Source organism: Strigops habroptila, chromosome 16, assembly GCF_004027225.2.
Source record: "Strigops habroptila isolate Jane chromosome 16, bStrHab1.2.pri, whole genome shotgun sequence".
NCBI classification, from domain to species: Eukaryota; Metazoa; Chordata; class Aves; order Psittaciformes; family Psittacidae; genus Strigops; species Strigops habroptila.
In genome coordinates this window covers 2,120,797-2,136,716 of record NC_044292.2, presented here as the reverse complement: position 1 = coordinate 2,136,716, position 15,920 = coordinate 2,120,797, and the positions used below count along the sequence as shown (strand labels likewise).

The 15,920-nt window shown below is 48.2% G+C and overlaps 1 protein-coding gene across 14 annotated transcripts in view; it reads left to right on the top strand.

Annotated features, from left to right (window-relative positions):
• The window catches only part of EIF4G3 (eukaryotic translation initiation factor 4 gamma 3), a 151,040-nt gene that overhangs the window by 1,498 nt on the left and 133,622 nt on the right, over positions 1 to 15,920 (top strand). The gene's annotated exons all lie outside the window — the stretch shown is intronic.

The window sequence follows — 15,920 nt, the reverse complement described above, 5'->3', positions numbered from 1 at the left end:
TGAAAACCACACTTAGGGGAACATGCTCTTATCCAGGAACGGGGTGGCTGGCAGGAGGGTGCTTGGCTGTTGGTCGGTGGCAGCAGCTTGGGCTTTAACAGGGTGTTTTTGGTGCTGAGGGCTGTTCCAGCCGTGTGAGGATGCCTGTGCTCTTCAAGAACCGTGTTCCCCGTGTGCAAGCGTTTCCTTGCTCTCACTTTCATTTTTGAGGTGGGAAAACCAAGCCCTTCTCTAATCAGTTTAGGTCCATTGTTTTCTTGAGCTTCCGGCAAGAATCATTCTTGCCATGACAACAAATGCGTTGCTTAAATCATGAGACTGTTGACGTTACAGATTTGTTTGGGTCAAGTGAAAAGCCTCTTGAAGATTTCGGAGTGCTGCGGGGGGATGCGCTCTCCGCTGGGTGCTTTTGGCCAGCTTGTGCTCCTCTGGAATTCCAGCCTGTGCTTTAGGGGGAAAAAATATAAGTGGGAAGGTGCTGTCATTGCAGAGTCAGCGGGGTGGTGGTGAGTAAAACTGTTGCTCAGGGGAAATTTGCTCACTTTTGAGTGATGTGCCAAGTGTTACAGTGGGAATGCCGGCCAGTGAGCCTGTGCTCAGCTGACCTTCCCTGCAAGGTGCTGGTTTGTCTGGAAAGGATCTTTTTTAACAGGGAGTGTGACGCTTGGGTGCCTTGACAGTTGAACTGTGCCTGGTTCTGGGATCAGGAGTGTGCTAGGCTTTCCAAAGCACTTGATTTGAAGGAATCAGTAAAAACACCGTGGAGGGACTTGAATCCTTCCCCGCTGTGGTCAAGGGTGAGCTTGGAGGTGGTTTGTGAGAGCGGCTTGTGCTGCTGTAGCTCAGACAGGCGGACGCCGTGGCTTTTGGTGGGTGTTGTCACAAGTCGCCTTGCACACGTGAAGGGTGAAGCTGGGGTTTACCTCTGACGGCAGCCTGAAAGTAAAAAGGCTCAGAGGGAGCAGGCAAGACCCCAAAAGAGCTGGAGGTGGTGTGGCAGCGTGTCCCGTCACGGGGACCCAACTGGACGCCCAGAGCAAGAGGTAGGGAGGGACGGAGGAGTAGGGGGTAGATGTGACGAGTTGACATTAGAAAGATGAGGAGGTTAAAATGCTAAAGTGTAATTTTTATTTCTTGCCATGCCTGTTTGAAAGCACACTGTTTGACCCGTAGTAAACTTTCCAACCCCTGCTCTGTGCTTGTGGACAAACCCCTCCGTGTGTTCTTGGTGCCATTTGGGTGTCCTGCCTGGTTTGATCCTCCTCTGAAACTCCTGTTGGCTTCCAGGTAGTAAACAAAAGCTGTTACCTCGCAGGAGCGAGCGTGGGGAGCAGAGTTCAGCTCTGATTTACTGGAGTGCAGCGGGTCATCCGAGTTCAGCCTTATTTTTAGCTCTGTTGGGTTTCTTGCTTTTTTTTTTCCTTTCTGTTTTGATCCGACTGTTGGGGCAGCAGCGTTCCCCTCCAGCAGACACAGGCCGGTTGCAGGTTGCTTCTGGCAACTCAGAGCAAGCAGAGCACTGCGAGGTCTCCTCTTCGCAGCAGCACAAGGGTTTATTTGTTGATGTGAAGGATTATTATATGTTAATAGGTAGGTCGAGGCTCTGACTTGGGCTTCTGAAACTCAAATGATTTCCACGTGGTGAACTTTGTGTCTTTGGAAACACGTGTGGGTTTAGTACTTCATGTGTCGTGAAATGAAGTATCTGTGTAACTGAGGCAAAAAACTGTGTGAGAGGGAACTGTGCAGGAAAAGAGCATGTGCGTTCATGGAAAGGTATTAGTGAGGGAAAAGAAAAATACAGGGTGAAGAAGGGATTTAAAAAATACATGTATTTCTCGAAGGCAGGTGAAGCTGGAGAGTGATGGACATGAAGAACAGAAATGTTTTGATGGGAGTTTCATTGTTACGTGCTGAATAGGAAGTTAATGGGAGCTGCTGTAAGACAAGACAGAGCTTTGAGAAAATTCCTTAGCTCAGTGGCTTCGAGAAGGTAAATTTTCCTTGTAGAAGTAAGTCGGGATAATTCTGTGGCTGTGGGAGTGATGAGTTTTCAGTCGAACCTGGTTTCAGGCAGGAATTGTGTCAGTATGGACAAACCCTCCAGTTGGTTTGTGACCCGTGTCTGGGGGGATGAGAAGGGTGTACCTGAAATGACACACAGAGGGATATCACCAGAAATAAATCCCATCTGCCCACCTCTGCTTTGGCTTTCGGATGCCTCTGAGGAAGAACTTCCAGATGAAGCTGATTGTTCTGTAGTGAGACTTGTTCCAGGAAAATGTCAGATAAGGGAGGTCCCTCTGTGTTCTTCACTTGTTGCTACTTGTGACACGTGTGAAACTACATCGTGTTTCTTTACCCTCCCTCAAACTCTCACTTTGTAGTATTTTTTGTGTATTGCATTCAGCTGCTCTTTACAAAGTCCCCAAGTTGGGAGTAAATTCTCTGGATTGGTCTAATCAGGTCACTGGTTTCCTCACAGCCCAGATGTGGGCAAGCATTGGGCTGTGAAGGACAAACTGGTGGACGTGGGTGAGCTCCATGTCTCCTGGCCCTGCAGGGTTAATTTAATGCTCTACCTCGGAGCCAAGTTGGAGCCGTCGTGGGCTCTGGGCTGGTGTCAGTAGGTTTTTGTTTCCTTTTCCAAACTTCCTTGTGTTTGGAGGGAGTTCAGCTTCCTGGTTGTTGATGGGCTCTGTGCAGGGACCAGTAAACTTGACCTTAATCTATCACTGTGGCTGTTTCAGAGTGGGGTTGGGTATCTCTGGACACGAGTGTTTTCAGGTTATTGCAGTGAGGTGATTGTGGCAGGTTCAGGGTGGGTTTTAACAGACAGTCATTGAAAATCTTTCTTTTCTTCCTCCAATTTAATTCCATTTCTGAGAAGCAGAGAAGGTCAGTGTTTGGGGGGGTTACTGTGTCAGGTATGTCATTGCTGTGCATGGAAATGTGGGGTTTGCTGATGCTCCCTCAGTACTTGAGTGTTGCCTTTAATTCTTCTGGATTTGTTTTAGCTAACTGTGCTGTAGCCCCTTTCAGAAAGCACTGTGCTGCTTCCTGCTCTGGTAAGTGGCATCTTCCAGATCCAAGTGGCTTCCCAAAGCCAGGGATAACTGCAAGAGATACAGGATCACTTTTGGGAATGTAAGAGACTGTGTGTGAAGTCGTGATGAGTTTCTGGCTGCACTTACCAGTGTTCGGATGCAGGCCAGGTTGTGCTGTTGGAGCAGGCCTGTGTTGATGATCTGGTTAAATCAAGACTGCTGAGGAGGATTTGGGTGCGTGGGGTTTTCTGTCTTCTCTTAGTTGAGCAAAGAGTTGAGCTGGAGGGGAAGGTGCCCAAGGATTTCTCCAAGGAGAGCATCTTCAGCGTGCACTGAAGGATCAGGGTCTCTGGGTTGCTGTGGTACCCCCAGTGCCATCTTCCCTCCCTGCTTACTTCCATTCCAAGTGCCTCTTTCTGGAGTATGTGGTGCAACATCTCTGTGCTGCCTGGAGTTTATCTGGTGATGGCTTTGAAGATGAGGACCTAGGGGTTAGGAAGGTGCTTGGGCATAAAAGTCACCTTGAAGAGCATGCTGATGGCTTTCGTGTGAAGCTCTGGCCCCCCTGCACCTCGGGTGGATCCGCTCCGGCTTCTGGGTAGCTTTGACATTGAACTGGAGCTAAAATGAGAGCACGGTTGGAAGTCCTCTTCCAGATGCCAGAGGCAGCTGCTCGCCAGGAAGGGTGTTTGGAGCATTATGGTCATGAAAGGGAAGGAGTGGCGAGAGGTGGGCGGGAGGGGAGGAGCGGGGCTGAGATCAGAGGTGTTCTTGCTCTCTGGTTTTCTGAGTGCAGGAGTGAGCTTTCTGAAGTCACAGCTGGATGAAGGGGAGGAAGGGGCAGCGGTGTTGCCTGAGAAGTGTTTCCATTTGGGAGAGTCTGAAGCTGTGGAGATCATACAATTGGGAGGGAATGCAGCAGGAGGGAAGCTTTGAAAACATGGAGGCTTTCCCTGTGGTAGTGGCTCTTCTGCAGGGGAGGAACAGGAACGGGTTTGTGAACATAGTGCCAAAAAATGAAGTGCTTTTAGACCTCTCTGCCATCTCCCCTGTTGATGTTCCCCAGCCTTGGCACATCTTAGTATTCTCTCCAGCAAAAATAGCTTTAATTTATTTAATGACAAAAGCTAATCATGTTATAGCGCAGATATGTCACTTTACCAGCTTTGGGAGACTTGGAGAGAACGGTTCTTCTACAAATGTGATTTCACACAGCTGATTTTCCCCTCATATCTGAGGACATGATTGTGCAGGTTCTCTGGCAGGAGCCTGCAGGAGAAGGTTTCTTCAGCCGTTTCAATATATATGTATTTAATGTGCAGGACTGATTTTGGAGCACAGTTTGTGTTTTTATCTATGGCAAGAAGTCGGTGAGAGAGTAATAGGAGACTTGGAACAAATAACTTCCCTTTTAGATGTTGGGATGTAGCAGGATTTTCAGCTCTGTGTGTGGGTTTGTCCATCACCTTAGGGCTGAAAGGCTTTTTCATGTCCTTACCAAACGCCGGGATGTGTCGAGCTGGTGTGTTTCCTCTGTTTTTGTTTCATGGTAAGTTAGCAGTGAAGAGCTCTCTTCCGAAGTCATAAGTAACCTGTATTTTCTTTTTCTCCCTAATCCAGCAGTTTCAGGGCTGGTGTCAAATTTAGTTGTGTGTAAATCCGCTAACATGATTAGAGTTGCTGGAATTTTTACTCCGGAGAATTCCAGATGGGTAGGAGCACTGTTGTACAGGCGTTTCTTCAGTAGGAAACTTCATCCGTGCCGTGACTGTCGGCTGGCAACTGGAAAGGCTCTTCTGGAATGAGTGGGGAAGAGCAAAGCGGTGTTTGTTGTGGGGCATGGAGATGTGGGTGGAGGAGTTGTGCACCCTGGGGTCTGGAGGAACTGGGGGAACTCATTTCTCTGTCTTTGTTTTAAGGGAACATAGTTGATGTCACTTCTCACAGTGCTGTGTTTTACTCTGGGTGGCAATTTCAGGAGCTTCTCCTGTGTACAGCTTTCCTTTCCAAACTTGACTTGGTTTTGCCTCCCGAATAGGAGATGATGATGTGGAACAGCTGGAAGAAGAAAACAGAATGTGTTCTTAAAAAAGGAAAGGATCAAAGGGAGGAGAGCAAAATGAGCTTTTAGGCTAGTGAAATTTTCTAGTACATGTTATTCTGTGTTTTATTATATACGTTTGGAAGGTGTCCCAGAACACGCGCTCCCTTCTCATAGTAGGTGATGGCACGCTGTTGCTGATGGGACTTGAGTCAAATTGCTGCTGGGCACGTAACTGGGTTAATGGGACAGCATTTTTCCTTCTTTCCTGAAAGGAAAACAACACACTTGTATTCGGAGTGTACCTAAGAATTGTTTGTACCTTTGTTTGCTCTGCAGGGGAGAGGAAAGGCCAAGTTTCTCCACACCGAGATTGTATCAGGTTTAAAGCAATTCTGCTACCAAAAATAATACGTTTCTGTTGTGTGTCCTTTATCTGATTGAGAGTTAAACTCTTTCTAGAGCTTGAAGTATACCTGGAAAAAAAGCAAAGTGGTTTCTTTATAGAAATCCTGAAAGAAAAGCATACCCAGTCCTCGACCGATACCTGTAGCCTTCTCCAAAGCTGTCGGTGAAGGGTTGGAATGGGTCAGGACTTGTCGAGATGTGTGGAGCAGCTGCTGTTTCCAAGTGGTTGAGCTCAGCAGGAATGAGCCTCTTGTACTCTGGAATAGAGTATCTGCATGGGAATAACTATGTCAAAGTCACAAACACAAACCCCATCCCTGCTCTCACCCTCTCACCAGGGGAGTGGGTGTCCCGTGGTACGGCCTCAGGGTGGTAGGAGAAGAAATCTTGCTGCTAAGGCTTTGAGTTTGCTCTTGATGCTGTGAAAACACCGAGCCAGGAAGAGTTAATGCAGTTAAAGATCTTAAATAACACAGATTGTCCTGGGTTTGGAAAGCTTTTGGGAGGTGGAAGCTAATAAACATTACACCAATTCTCTTTTTCGGGTTGGGATGATGATTGTGTGTTTGTGTTTCGGTTTGATGTACACGTGAGGGTGACTGTGTGGAGTTACTGAATTACTAAGAGTAGTCAGATTTAAATGTCGGCCCTGCTGGTGGCATTTGAAAATCCATTTGAACTAAAGCTGTGGCTGCACTAATGGTGGTCTGAAAAAAAGATTTCCCTCTTTTATGCCTTATTAAGAAGTCGTAGAAGTCACTGGGCCTTGAAACCAGCATTTTTCTGGGCTTATTTTGTTCAGAAATGACAGAAGTCTTCAGTCTTTTCAGACTAAGCGGGAGACTCTTCCTACAAGTATCAAAGGGAAAGATTTTTTCAGTGATACTACTTACAGCTTTGGTTTTTGAGTCAGCCGCTGTCTTTGAAAGGCTCCCAGCATCCTGAGGAAAGGCCTTGTCTGTAGGAAACGTGCATTTCCACTGAGCAGTGAGACTCTGTCCTTCTGTCCTTGGGCTGCCAGGACATCTTCTGCAGATCTGTCAAGTCTGATGTGAAATTCAGAGTGAAATCTGGTCTGAAAGCTTTGTCCAAGTCTCGAATTCTTGTTTGTGGTGATGAAGATGCTGTAGGCTTGACACTGGACACTTTATTTTGCAGCGTGCAGCTGATGAATTGGACAGACTCAATACCTATGTTACATCTGGAAGGGAAGCTGGCAGGGTGCTGTAGGTGAGGGTATGTAACCTGTACTGCTTGTTGGGGGGAAGTCAAGAAATCAAAACGCGTTTAAAGCATCTTTGTTGTGACTTTTAATGTGAAGTTCCTGGTGCATCTCAGACTCTGAGTGCGCTGGGAAGGGGATTTCGGGAGTTGGTGATTCATGCCCAGCTTCAGTATGGGAACGCTCTTGTGGGTGTACTTCTTGAGCTGGTGGGACATCTCTGAGCTCAGCTGGGGTAGAATACAAAGTTTGTGTGGCCTTTTGTCACCAGTGCTTACACACATACAAATCTGGTTACTGGACAGGCTCTCTTCGAATACTTTTCTGTTTTGTGTTTTGTATTGGAGGTTTGTGAAATAATTCAGCTGTCAACCCGCCCGACTTGGGTTTTATGTTTTCCTTCAGCATTATTGTGTTTTACAATACATTTCAAAGTGCTTTTATGGCTCTCTTCAAAAGAAAAAAGATCTCATTTTTGTGGATATGCAAATACAGCAAAGTGTGATTTTTGATGAGTTGAAGCTGTTCGGCTTAATTGTATTGATCACATTCCAAACCACTTTTTAAGTTAAAACAGAAAAGTTCATCTGCACAATAAACCACTTTATGTTTAAACAACTGGTTCTGAGGTTGTGCACCAAGTTTAACTTGGAATATTCCCATTTCCCCCCCCAAAACTTAGGCTCTGTTGCAGTGTGTGTGCAGCAGTACCTGGTGTTGCCGGCGTGCACCCAACCAATTGTTGCCGCACTTGGCACGGTCTCCTCGCTGCTCACTGAAGCCAAAGCTCACTTTATCCACTCAGGCTGACATTAAGATCATTAAATAAATGAATGAATTGTCCTGTCACCAAATTCCCATCCTGGCAGCTGAAGAACATGTGAGTTTTATAGCCTGGACTTGTGTCCAGAATGTCTTGTTGAATGGCCTGGATATCGGGAGTGGGGACAGTCAGCAGAGAGCTTTCTAGTGAGATGTGTGTGCCTTGATGAGAGTTATGGAGTGGTGCAAAAGCCTGAATTACCAGACATCTGATCATCCAGGAGGAGCATTAATCAACCTGTGAACGGTGTGTAGAAAGAAGCTGGAGCACAGCAATAAAACAAGGGAGCAGGAGAGCACCGAGGAGGGTGGAGAGCCGCTTCTCCGTTGGCAGCGCAGGTCGGTCGTGCTGTTCGAAAGGAGTTTGTCAGGGGAAGAATGCAGCCAAGCCGCGAAGTGTTGAAAGCAGGAATAACTCTTGGTCTCCATCAGGGAGTTTGCGGTCTTGCTGGTTGAGCTAAAAGGTCACTCAGGGTTTGGAAGCTCTTGGAGAAGTCTGCTGAACTTCCACCTCCGGGAGGAGAAGGTTGAAAATACTTCCTCAGAGGTGGAGAGTTCACTCGTCAGGCTTGGATTGATTTTCCTTGTGGTCTAGCTCCATCCTTAAGTTTATTATATTGCTGTTAAGGTGGTGGTTTTACTTAGGAATGGGGGACATAGAAGATTTGTGGCATCAGTGCTTGCTGCAGGTGGGTCAGAAACGTCTCTGAATTGCAAAGGAAGAAGAGGGAGTGTGTTGGGACCAGCCCGTTTGGTGGCCTGTAGAACTGTGTACCTGCAGGCTGCTGGTGCTGCAGCTCCCAGTAGTGTCCGGGATGCTCTGCACCAGGGATGTAAAATGTTTGATTTGGTCCATTCCTGTTGTGAAGTGTAGCAAAAAGTCAGCATTCGAGACCATATTCAGTGTTCTCAAACTGGAGTGAATCCTTTTCTTGGTTTTCTCTTCCCCTCCCCATAGTGTTTGTCTTCATGATGGTTAATTTGATAAAAGGCTGTAAAACAGCAGTGGTGGCCAACAACCTGGCCTCAAACACTGCCAGGGATGGGGCAGCCACAGCTTCTCTGGGCACCCTGTGCCAGCGCCTCAGCACCCTCACAGGGAAGAGCTTCTGCCTCAGAGCTCATCTCAATCTCCCCTCTGGCAGGTTAAAGCCATTCCCCTTGTCCTGTCCCTCCAGGCCCTTGTCCAAAGCCCCTCTCCAGGTTTCCTGGAGCCTCTTTAGGCCCTGGAGCTGCTCTAAGGTCTCCCCTTCAGGAGCCTTCTCTTCTCCAGGCTGCCCCAGCCCAGCTCTCTCAGCCTGGCTCCAGAGCAGAGCTGCTCCAGCCCTCGCAGCAGCTCCGGGGCCTCCTCTGGCCTCGCTCCAGCAGCTCCACGTCCCTCTGGTGCTGTTGCCCCAGAGCTGGATCAGGACTGCAGGGGGGGTCTCCCCAGAGCGCAGCAGAGGGGCAGGATCCCCTCCCTGAGCTGCTGCTCACGCTCTGGGGGTGCAGCCCAGCACACGGGGGGGTTCTGGGCTCAAGCACACACTGAAGCCAGGTCATGGGGAGCTTCTCCTCAACCTGTGAAGGGCATCTCCATCTTCCTGCCTCACACCTGCGGGCTGGTTCAGCTCTGTAGCGTTGCTTCAGAGGCCACTTTGCACTGTAAAGAGAGAGGTGAGTGCTTGGAAATCCTCCTCATTGGCCACGGGCAGCAGATTCAGCCTTCCCTCTGCGTTCTACCTCTCTGCTTGTGGCCTGAATTCAACAGGCAGGGCTAACAGAATGAGTCCCAGGATTTCTCTAAGTGAGGAACAGAGACTCGTTTACTGCTCATCTTCAGACTCTACTGGGATAAATATATTGTTGTTATTACTCTTTTTCTTGAAGCACCTGGTAGAGGTGTGTGTAAGGATGCAGTTGAGAGTCCTTAGGAGGAAAAATGGAATATGTGGAGGATTGGACCAAGGAGACTCGGAGCTCCCGTCCAGCCTGTATCCTTCAATGAAGTATGTTTTTGTGCAGCAGTGTAAGATGCATTGCACTGTCATCCCAAGCTGCCTGCTTCCTCAGGCTCTCATTTTGTATGACACAGGATTTTAACTCGGATAAAGTCGTATGAGCTCTGCATGTGGCAAGAGGGTACTTAGGATTTCATTTCATTCTGATAAACTGCTGAAATAAAGATTATGGGAGGGGGAGAATCATGAGGCGTTACAAAACTGGGAGTCGAGATGAGCATTAACACTCTTCGAGCAGCAAACTGCTGGAGTTCATTGCTCAGCTGAGGGCAGGACCATGGGTCTGGGTGACAATGCTGCTGTCACTGTGATGCTTCCTGACAGATTGACCAGCAGAGCATCACATTTTCCCGTGAAGTCACAGCATGAAGTGCTAGAGACATGGTAGGAAATGTGTCAGAGTGGATGAGATGGTAAAGTACTGGGCTGTTTGATATTCCTGCTTAACATACAGCTAGAAAGCCTGGCTTGGAAATACACGGTTGCTGCTGGAGGGTCCTGATCCTCCAGGGGTGCTGGCAGCAGCTCTCCTATAGAGGAGAGGGGTGTGTGGGTTGTAGCTCTGTAGTAACTTACTTGTGGGGTTAGGGTACAAAGGTTGAGGTAAGTTAGTGTATAAGGAAGATAATAAGCTGGTTTTTAGGACATTACAGACATTTAGACTCTCGGGTGAACATCACCACCACCAAGCCTGCAGTACTTGTGGCTGTATCAGGAACTTTGTTTTCCAGATACATGTAATTGCTGGTGCTGAAGGGAAGCTGGAGACATGAGGTTTAACTTTCTGGATCCAGTCTGAGGGAAGGTGGACTGTAACCCTCACAGGGAGTTTGTTCCAGGCTGTAGCTGAATAAAGGCTCTTCCTTTATTCAGGCTCTTCCTCAGCCACTGCTTGGGACTGTTGTGGGTGTGATGTTTCAATCTTTGAGTGCTGATGTCCTATAAAGATTCCTACTTTTCCCCCCCTTTCAATCTTCCTTTCCTGAAGAACGTAGTTCATTTCACTCTGAAGTCTCCTCAGTGTTCGCTGGGAGCGATGCTTCTGACCTGGCTTTTGAGGCCAGGTTGGACACAGGGGCTTGGAGCAACCTGCTCTAGTGGAAGGTGTCCCTGCCCATGGCAGGGGGTTGGAGCTGGGTGAGCTTTAAGGTTCCTTCAACCCAAATCACTCTGTGATTCTGTGACCACCTCTGGCCTGGGATGAGCAGCTTCCCTCTGCCCTGGTGATGACTGCAATGAGTTTGCTCAGTGGCCTTGATAAAGTGACCCAGGAATTTTTCTCTTTTCCTAACCCTTCCATTCCCTTCCACCTTTAAATGTTCTAAACAAGGCTCTCGGGGTGGTTTATAAACTGCCACGCAGGGGGTGTGGTTGGCTCTGAGCACGGTGGTTATCAGCCGGGGCAGAAACTGCAGCGAGCAGCAGCTGGAGCCGCTTTTTGGCAGCGTCTTTGCATCCCTCCTCTCTGGAGGGGGGTTCGCAGTGTGCAGTCACCTCCAGTGCAGGTGCTGGGGGGTGAGGAGCCAGCATTCCATTGCCCTGCTGGCTGTGCCTTACCTAAGTATGTCTTTTAACGCTTACCAGCTGCTTGGTAGCCAGAGGCTGGTCTAGAAGAGCTTCTGTCGAGTAAAGTAGCGTTAAGATATCTGTCTCTTTAAGGTAATGGATGTTTTTTTCCCTTCTGTGGTAGTTAAATGCAAAAATAAATGCAGTTAACTGTATCCAAAGGACTTTTTTCTTGCTGCACCACGCTGAGCAAAGCCTTATTGAAGATGCTTTCTTCCCTCTGAGCTTGGTTCATTTTTAGATGCTAAAGGGCATTTTGAGACCGTGTTTTAACTTCGATTTACATCATGTTTATATGAAACAGACCAAAAAAAAAATAAATCCGGTGCTTTGCCAAATAGTTTTGGAGAGAACAAGCTTTGCGGATAATCGTTTTCATGTTTTACCTGCTCCTCAGTGTGTTAAGGCTCTACCCTGAAAACAGGCTTTGAGAGATGAGCCTTCAAGTAGTCACTTGTGGCAGGTTGATTAAGAAATATACTCGACGTTAGATTTAATCAAGATTTGAATAATGGAGTTAGAATTGACTGTCACTCCTGTGATCCCGTTATTTTTAGATCGGGATCACTATGTGCCACTCCCCAGGTCATCTATACCATTGCTCTGAAGGCAGCCTGCTCCAAGTGCTGCTTGACAGAGTGGGTCTTCTCCACTTGTGTACTTGCTGCTTCATCCCTCAACGCATCCCTTCTGAAACGTGCCGGAACTTGGCATTTCAGAGCAAGGGAATTCCAGGGTTGCCACCCAAAATACAGCTCAAATATCATGGAATCCCAGCCTGGTTTGGGTTGGAAGGGGCCTTAAAGCTCATCCAGCTCCAACCCCCTGCCACGGGCAGGGACACCTTCCACTAGAGCAGGTTGCTCCAAGCCCCTGTGTCCAACCTGGCCTTGAACACTGCCAGGGATGGGGCAGCCACAGCTTCTCTGGGCACCCTACAGATCTATAAGCAGACACATTGTGGTGCTGTGGATGGTGGGACTTCAGCTCCTTCCGTATTCAAGAAACGTTTGGTGAAGCACTAAATATTTAATCACCTTCTAGCTCTTGGAGGAAAAAGGCGCAGGTATGAAATACCTTCAGGATGTGGATAAGATGGGTCTAAGCGGGCGCTTTAGCTATTGCAAGGTCAGAAAGTCTTTGTGCTTGTGGTGGGGTGTTGCAATCCAGAGCCCTGCTGCTGTCCTCACAGCATGGGAAGCGTGCTGGCCAAATGCTCACAGGAGCTCCCTGAGCATCAGCATTCCACTTGGGCACTGCCCCTGCTCCATCCGTATCCTGTCATGAGGTCCTGAGCGTTTCACACACGCCAGCTCCAGCCTCAAAGGGAATGGTGTTTGTGAGGATGGAGCCCTCAGCTCTCACTGAAAGCCATCCCCTGCGTCTCCTCAGGGATGTGTGTTGTAGCTGGTGTTGGCTGCGGGTTTTCTCTTGCCTAAAGGTGAGAACTAAACTGTTTCTTTGCGGTAGCTTTCTACTGTCAGCTCAGGGAAACAGTAAGGTTTGTCCGGATTAAAGCCTAAGGAATACTTATGGACCAGGAGGGGTTTGTGGAACCTGCTGGTCACTGCTGGTCAAGAGAAGCCTGACTGCAGAGGGGTCCAGTGGAGGAAGTGGGGTTTGTTTGCTTGGGAGGTGAGTGAATCTGGATTATTTGAAAGGAGCTTCCTCCTTTGTTGGCTTGCCCTGGCTGCAGAGATTTGCTGAATTCCAGTTAAGAATGAGGAAATTGCAACAAAATACTCTTGCCAGGGATGAAAAGAGATTGCCCCAAAGTAAAAATGAGCCATACACGTGCCTGGCAACTGCCCCATGATGTTGTCAGCTTGGTTGTGTCTGGTAATAACATCAACTTCCCCTTGGAAACCTTTGGTGGCAGCGTGGGCAGAAGAAGGCTGAAGCTTGTGTGAAGTTCAGCTCGTGGTGCCTTCAAGCAAGGAGTTGTTTAACCATAGGGTGGAGTTGGGACTTCCTGGTGCGTTGTTCGCAGGCAGGGCTTGTCTTTGCTCTGTCAGGATGGCCACTCACGAGTTTGGGTTTTGGTTTCTGGGCTGTTCTGCAGCCTAACCACAGCGTGGGAGTGAGCTCTGTGTGAAACTGCCCGTGAGAGAGAACCCACACGAGAGGCCTCAAACACCGCATGGTGGGAGGTTAAGAAGCAGGTAGGACCCGAGGGCCAGCCATCACTTCCCTGTCCGTGGGAACAACAAGGTTTCTGTGGTCATTTCGCATGATCCGGGGGGCAGGATGATATTTGAAGATCATCCCAATCTCAGGGCTGACTCAGGCAGCTGCGAAACGTGACTGAAGGGAAACCAGTGAACTGATGACAGTTGCTATACCAAAAACATGCCTCGTCCCCTCTGCAGCTCACAGCTCAGTAAAAGCACGGGACATAAACCCAGGAGACCTTCACCCACTGTGCTTTGAAGAGGCTTATTCAGTTGATGCATCTTTCAGTCGTGTTGCTTGTCCCTTAAAGCCTTGTATACATTGGGGTGTCAAGGCCGCGGTGTTCGCAGTGGAAGCAGCAGAGAGCCCAGCAGTGGGCTTAGATCTACCTGCTCTCTGGCAGCTGCACTTGGAGCTCATTTACTGGCCCTAAAGCACTTAGTGAGGGTCTTTGTCTGCCTTTTCTTAGGCCTTAATTTTTTCCGACATGAATATTGAGGTATAAGCAGCATCATGTAGCTCTCGGGTACCTTGTGCTAGATTATGGGAGAATTTGTGCCTTTCTTACGTCTTTAGTTGCTTTATCGACTAACTTTTATCATAGGTTGGTTGATTCCCGAATGCTGGCATTTCATAAGTGCATCTCAAACGTGTGTTATCGGGACTGTACAAAGCAGAATTAAGCAGAACAAATATTTACATCTCTATTTACCTGCAGAGTGTACTTTCACACAGATGTTATTGACGTCCTTGTGTCTCTGGTGGTCACACCAAATCTTCGGAGTAAAGACTTTTTATTTAAGTTGCTGCTCGATGCGTGCTGCATTCACGAACAGAAATAAATCAGATGGATCCTGCTATGGCTTGTTCTTACTCATCAGCGCAGCAGCCTCCCACTTACACTTGGGAAGGTGAAAGAGGATTTCCTCTTTGTGTTTATAGTGCCAGAGTTGCAAATTGAAGCCCAAGTCGTTGCCAGTCAGAAATAGGTGTTTCATGGACTGTGTTTCTTTTTCTTCTCTATTTCCGTGGTTCTTTAGTCCTTAGTTTCAAGCTCATGTGTCATACAAGCAGCCGCTTGAGTTCCAAGCGCACAAAGAATCACCTGTATTTACGCCGGGTAACTTTCTTCTGTTGCTTTTTCTGGTTGTTTTGGTTCTTTCTCCCTGTTGAGGCTGTTTTGGTAATGGGACAGTTGGATCTGAGAGCACGTAGTGTTAAAAACCCAGGAAAATGAAGACATGATACAAGATGATGGTGTAAAACCCCCTTCTGCAGCGGTGCAGCTACTTCGCTGTTTGCAGAGGAAGGGGGTTTGTGTTTTAAGTTCCTCTTCCCCGTTCCACGTGGCCGTTCCCCACCTGTGAAGAAACAAAGGAGGCAAAAACTACTCCTGCAGTCGAGGAGGGGAGAGCAGCAGGAGCGAGTGCGTGTGTGAGATGGCTCTTTGTGCTGGGAGCTGGATGTGGGGTACATAGGGGCTGTGCGCAGGGTCCGTCGGGGTGAATTCTCCCTCTGGAGGCATTTGGGCTGCTTGAGGAACAGGAACGTTTTGCACAGCTGGCTGTTTTTAATGAGAGCTTCCACCATTTTCCAAGAGGCAACAGATGAGCACTTCTAAAAAGATCTTTATCTGAACGGTTAAGAAGGGGAGCCCTTTCTGTATTGAAAACCTGAAAGGAAGCAGCACCCTGTGCGAGCGGGGCTTTGTGCATGCTTCTGTAATGGGCCATCAATCAAACTTAATTAAAACTGTGGTTAGGCAGAGTCTTATCCTTTTTAGTGCAGCTACGACACAGGGGAAAAAGTTTCTATCTCTACAGTCTGCTTTCGTAGAAGTTAGTGCTGTGACTGCAGTTAAGAAGCCCATGGTTTTAAGGCAAATAAATGACTTTGCTTCTCTTTATAAAGACATCTCTTGCCCCTTGGCCAACTCCAAAAATAGATGTGGAGTCCCCGAAAGCGAAGGGCTTAAACGCAGCAGTGTTGGTTAGTTTGTTTAGTGGTGCAAGAAGAGAGGATTTACCAACTTTGTGTTTCGTGTGGTTATCCAAAGTAAGGCTGTGGCAGGAGAACGGAGCTTGCACGCTCGGGTCTGCTTTGATACAGTCCATGCATCCTGCATGCGGGAGCTCCTCTGCCATAGCAGCTTCATTTGGCAGTTGCCAGGCTGTCCCTCTGCATCCCATGGTTAGAAGGATGAATGTTAAAAGGGGTGGAAATAGGCACCTTGTTGTTTTCTCTCACAGAAGTGTTCCTGTGTGTGGTTACGTGTGAGACTCGCTGCAGGGACCTCTTTGCACTGGTCCTGCCAGCATCAGAACCTCAGCTCTGCACTGGTCAAGACTTCTGAAGCAGGGAGGGTTCAAACTTCCCTCCTTGCTTGTAGGCTCCAGCATGCAACGAGTGCCCAGGTCAGGAGAGGAACCAGCCCAGACATGTGTGTTCAGTGCTTTACACAGCAGAGTCTGCTCCTTGGCACATGCAGTTCACAAGAAGGTACGTGATGACCATGTCTTAAACCACATGCGAATGCACTCCTGGTGCTTGTGGCTGCGTGGCCGAGGTGAGGAGCTTTTGCCTGCCCCTATTTCAACATCTGGGAGAAGAAATGTTGCCCAGCAAGTGTCAGTCCCTTCAAG